This window comes from Lemur catta, chromosome 3, assembly GCF_020740605.2.
Source record: "Lemur catta isolate mLemCat1 chromosome 3, mLemCat1.pri, whole genome shotgun sequence".
In the NCBI taxonomy this organism is placed as follows: domain Eukaryota; kingdom Metazoa; phylum Chordata; class Mammalia; order Primates; family Lemuridae; genus Lemur; species Lemur catta.
Genome location: NC_059130.1, coordinates 99,451,563 through 99,457,500, shown reverse-complemented (window position 1 = coordinate 99,457,500; position 5,938 = coordinate 99,451,563).

Sequence of the window (5,938 nt, the reverse complement as noted above, 5' to 3'; positions counted from 1 at the left end):
GCCCAGGCATGGGTAGTTTTTTAACACTCCCCGGTGATTCCGACGTGCTCCCGGGGTTGAAAATTTCTGAAGCGACCAATCTGGCCTCCGGGTCTGTGGCATCCTCGGTCCCCGCAGGACTGCCCCGACCGGCGAGATCCTGAGGCTGTGAAGGTGCCCCTGTCTCTGCCCTTCAGCTCGGTCCCCTCGCCCCCCACCGCAGACCCTTTCCTAAGCCCCGCAGCCCCGAGCCGCGGAGGTGGGCGCGCCCGTCCGCGCGCCGCGCCTGCCCCCTGCTGGACGGCGCCGGTCGTGCCCGCCGCTTGCGGGACCCGCCTCTCCAACCAGGGGAGCCCCAGCAGAGATGTCGGGGAACGAGGAGCACGTGGTCCTTAAGAGAAGCCCCAGGCCCTCCCTGAGAGTCCCCAAACCCTCAGCTCTGCATCCTCCTGCCAACCCCCAGCTGTCTCTCTGGTCCTGGGTGATCACAAAGGAGTTTTCCTTTGCTCATCTGCTCAATGGTAGCCAGTTATGCTGACCTGGGCCGGCCAGTCCTGGCAGCTGGGGCGACAGAGATGAGTAAGGAAGGGAACTGACAGGTGCCAGCAGTCCTCCCCATGCCCATCCATCCTGCAACAGCTTCCCGAGCCACCTTCCTTGAGCTGTCTATGTCCCTGTCTACTCCATACCCCTCGATGCTCCCTGCTGCTCTTAGGATAAAGCCCAGGCTCCTCACGGCCTGGCTCCCGCTACCCAGAGCACCTCTCCACTCAGGCTCCCAGAACGCCTTCCACCCTGGGGCCGCCTGAAAAACGTATTTGCACTTCCACATTCTGCTCATGTCACCTCCTCCCGGAAGCCTTCCCTGACCTCCCTCCGCCAGCTTTATACCCCAGCCCTGCAGCTCACGGTCCCAGGGAGCAAAGTTACAAGGTCACGGAGCTGGGGCACACCTCCGGCCTTAGTAAGCACCTCCAAGATGAACTCATATCTGTGGATCTGGTGTGTCCAGCATGACTTTGTTCCTGTACGTGTCTCTGGGGTGGGGGTGCAGGATGGTAACTGTGTGTTTGTGTCTGTGCCTTGTGTCATCGTAGCTCACACATCTGTGTACAGCTGTCTCTAAGTTTCTGCTGCGGCACGTCCACGCAGGCCTGGAACATTGAGGAGTCACTTCCTCCTCTTTTTTCCTGAATATTACATGCCTGCCTCTTGTACTAATTCCTTGTTTATGTGTCTGCCTCCATCCCCACAGACTGGGGGTTCCCAAGGGCAGGCATGAGGGGCCTGAGATCAACGAAAGTCGGTAGAATGAAGGCTGCCTTCTCCCACCTGTCTAGTCCCCAGGGAGCTCTGCTCGCTCTGGCTCCACCACCCCAGGAGGCTGAGCCCCTCACTCAGGAGCAATCCCTGGGGCAAGAAGAGAATAACAACTACCAACACTAACCAAGCACTTACTTACTAAGTGCTGGATGCACCTTCTGTTCCAAGTGCTCACAACGTTATTATTATACCCATTTTATAGATGGGAAAACTAAGGCACAGAGAAGTTAAGTAACTTGCCCAAACAAATACACAGCTGGTCAGTCCAGAGCTGGGACTCAGCCCAAGAGTTGGCTCCACAGTCACCTTCCCTCTGAAAGGAAGAGAATGTTGGTGGAGAACCTGTGTCCACGCTGGCCCTGGCCGGGCCCCCAGGCACCTCCTCTGGGAGACAGGAAGGGTCTTCCTAAGAGAGGCCAGGCCCAGATTCCCCGGCCACCAGCACCAGGGCTGCGGCTTTTTCACTTCCTTCTTAATTTTTCTGACAAGAGCAGATGCCACTGCAGCTGACAACCAGCCTGTGTGAACGGAAAGGTGGATCCACCCCCTCATTTGTCTGGAGAGAAAATGAAATTGGACAAGGAGGCAGCTGAGCTTCAGGAGACCTGGAGGATCCAGGGGTGGTGGCAGGTGCAGGAGGGCTCCCAACAGGCGGAGAATGCTTGCAGGGACAGGATGGGAGGGCTGAGATGGCCCAAGACCCTCTGGACAAGCTCCTGCTTCTAATGCTTCCTTCCTTCGTCCCTCCCTCCCTCCTTTCTCTCCTTCCTTCCTCCCTTCCATCCAGACTTGGTAAGCAGCTCAGCCTGTGCTGGCTACTGGGAACACGAGGCTGAAACAGTCACTATCATTGTCCTCAAGGAAGAGAAGTCAGTCTGGAGAAGCAGGCAGGGGCAGAACCTCGGACTCTGGCCTGGTGAGTGACTCGCCCGTCTGTCTGGGATCCGTTCAGCCCCCACCGCCTCCGAGCTGTGCGAATTGCACAAGGTACTTGAAGTTCCACATCTGTAAAATGGGATGCCAATGACACCTGCCCTATTGGGTGCTAGAAGGATTAATCGAGTTAACACGTCACACACTTTGAAACCGTGTCTGGCACAGAGCAAGCTCCCAGGGATCACAGCTCCTCACCAAACCCCAGGGGCCTCTCTGGTCCCCTTGGTTCCCTATGCCCCTCTGTTGTTCCTCACAACCCCTCACAACCCAGAAGTGGCCCCTGAGATCCAAGCACTCTCCCTGCTGTTGTGAGGCTCTTATCATCCTCAACAGAGATTCACATGCACCTCACTGAGCTCCCATCTCCTCTACCTAAGCCCTGGTGACTCTGAGACCCTGATCTTAGAACAGGGCAAGAGCTCTGCAGGGGGTGAAACAGCTCCCTGCCCCAAGTCAGGTATGTAGGCTTCACCAATGACTCAGGCCTGGGGTGGTAAGTGGCACCCCTGACTGCAGAAACCTGCCCCACAACTGACTTCTCAGCAGGACAGTTCTTCCTGACAGCTGGCCTCAAGCTCTCCAGCTGCAGTGCCAGGGGTCATGTTCTGACAGAGCAGAGGGACTGCTGGGGTCATCTGCAGAGGAAGTTCTCCCTAACTCGGCCCCAGCCCTGCAGCCCACAGTCCCGGGGAGCAAAGTTGCAAGGTCACAGAGCTGGGGCACACCCCTGGCCTTAGTAAGCCCCTCCAAGATGAACTCACATCTGTGGATCTGGTGTGTCAAGCATGACTTTGTGTCTGTACGTGTCTCCGGGGTGGGGCAGGACAGTAACTGTGTGTTTGTGCCTGTGCTTTGTGTCATCATAGCTCACACATCTGTGTATGGCTGTCTCTAAGTTTCTGCAGGAGCACGTCCACGCAGGCCTGGGAAAACACTTTGTTATCGCCCTCAATATCATCCGTGGAGCACTCACTTTGTGCTTTGTCTACATGTTTTCATTTATTCCCTATCAATGAAAACATGAGCTGCCTGATTCCATCCCTTTCCCAAGCCCGTGCACAGCGGTCTCGGAAGTCAGCACATCAAGCCCAAGTTCCAAGCGCAGTCTTCGAGGCCTCTCACACTCTAGCCCAAAGCAGCTCCTCTGGCTGTGCCTCCCATCTGCCCTCCCTGTACCCCCTTCCAGTTCCTTGTCCCTGCTGTTTCCTCAGCCCAGAATCCCCCACCCTCCCATCCAGGAAACTACTACTCACCTTGCAAGACCTAGCAAATGTTGCTTCCTCTGGGAAGTCTCCTCCCATGACCCTGCCACCTCCTCCAGGAAGCTTTCTCTCACTTACCAAGAGTTGACACCTTTGGCCTTAGCTCTGTGCCTCAGATGCCACCCTGGAAGGTCATTATTTCTTCCACACCAGCTCCCCGTCTGACCGGGAGCTCCTTGAGAACAAGGCAGAGAGGAATTCCCCCACAGAACCTCCAGGCTGGCGCACAGTAGGTGCTTGGGAAATGTTGGCTGAGTGTGGGCTGCTTGGCTGGCTGTGGGCAAAGGGACGCAGGGAGGTGGCCCAAATTCCATTCCCGGTGGCTTCCCCCAGCTTTGCCTAAGGGGGCGGCCCTGCGCTTTCTTCTGTCTCCTCTGTAAAGGGCAAGCTGCTTGGTCCATCAGACTAGCTGCAGCCCTCAGCCCTCGAGGCTGCCAAGAGCAGGGACAGACCTCTGCTTGTGACCGAACTCTCCCCTCTTCCCCAGAACAGCTGCTTCCCCCGGACCTGAAGTCAGTCCCTGGAGCCATCCGAGAGGCCTCCCTGGGAAGGGGGCAGGAGGCGGCAGAGGGCGGAGGGGAAGGGAAAGGAGAAGAGAGGAGAGAAAGCAGGACGATCCTTGGCTTCTGTCTGTCTTTGCAGGCTGTTACTTCCCTCTCGTTAACAACTGCTGTCCTAGCACAGCCCCAGCCCCTCCTAATTACCGTGATTAGCAGCGAGCAGGGCTGCTGCATTTTATGACTCTCCAAACCAAAAAAATAATTAAAGCAATTACTGTCATTAACACTCTGCCCTCTTCACCACCTTCTGTGAGAGTGAGCAGCTAACAGGCCCCAGGGAGTCATGATTGAAGCCCCGGTGCCCCTCCCCTCCCCCCTTCCATGCCCCACCCCGTCCCCCTGCCGGCTCCAGGAGCACCAGTCTGGACAGCTCGAGCTGCGGACAAGGCTGGGGGGCGGCAGGAAGGGCCTCAGCGGGGCCCCAGGAGGACACCCCACATGCCTGGAAAAGCTGAGCCAGGCCCTGGGACACTGCACAGAAAGGGTGAACCAGGAACAGCCTCCAAACCCACCCACGGCGAAACTTTCATTCCCAGACACTACCACCTTTCATCCCCCACCCCAGGCGGGACCCCACCAGGCCCAAATACCCCTGAAATGTGGCCTTGTCCCCTGCAACTCCTGCGTGCCAGGTCTCCCTCATGCCCTGTGCTCTCCGGGTCCCCGATCTCCCATCACAGCCCAGCCCCATGTTCTGCCACTCCCCAGCTGAGTGACCTGACACCCCGGAGCTCCAGTGTCCTTGCCAGTAAAATGGGTGGTATTTGTCAGCTGGGGCTACTATAACTAATGCCACAGAGTGTGTGGTTTAAACAGCAGACATTTATTTCTCACGGTTCTGGAGGCTGGCAAATCCAAGATCAAGGTGCCAGCAGGTGAGGGCCCTCTTCCTGGCTTGCAGACAGCCACCTTTTCTCGTGTCCTCACATGGTGTGGGGAGAGAGAAGGAGAGAGTGAGAAAGAAGAGAGAGGATGGGGTACTCCCCATTGTCTCTTCTTATAAGGACACTAATCCCATCATGAGAGCCCCATCCTTGTAAGCTCATCTAAACCCCCAAAGATCCCATCTCCATCTCCAAATACATTGGGGGTGAGGGCTTCAACATATGAATTCGGGGGGTACACATTTCAGTCCACAGCATGGGCTTTGAAATGTCTGTGGGGCAATCCCTTCCCCACAAGTCCCATTGAAGACTAAATGAGATCGTCAACACAAGGCACCTAATACAATGCCTGGCAGGTAGTAGGTCCTCAATACCAATTGTTGTCTTCAATGCTTCCCCCCAAGCAGAGGCAGAGGGTTTGCCCAGGAGGCTGGGGGTGGGGTCAGGCTCGGGGCTGTGATGACCTTGTGAACCGTGGTGTCTGTCACCCCAGATTATCACAGCTGCCTCCTAATTGGTCTCCCTGTTGCTGTCTCTGCCCTCATCCCCCTTCAATGTATTCTCAACACATAGGCCAAAGTGAAGCTTTTAAAACATGTCAGATCATTCATTTCCATGCTCAAAATCCTACAATGGGTCCCCGTCGCACTCAGAGTTAAGTCCAAGTCCTTACAATGGCCCCCAGGGCCCTGTTCCTGTCCTGCTACATGCCCACCTCGCTTACTCTGACCTCAGACATACTCAGCGGACTCCCACCTTAGGGCTGGTCCCTCCACCTGGAACCCTTCCTCCCAATACAACTCACCTGCTTCAAGACTTTACTGAATGTTTTCCCAATGACACACCTCACCCAATGCCCCGCCACATGCTCCCAGTCCCCCTGACCCTGTTTTACTCTTTTATTTCTTCATGGTGCTTAACACCTTTTAACATGCTTTGTGTTTTACTTATTTATTGTGTTTGTTGTTTATTGTGTAGCCCCCACAAGGGCAGG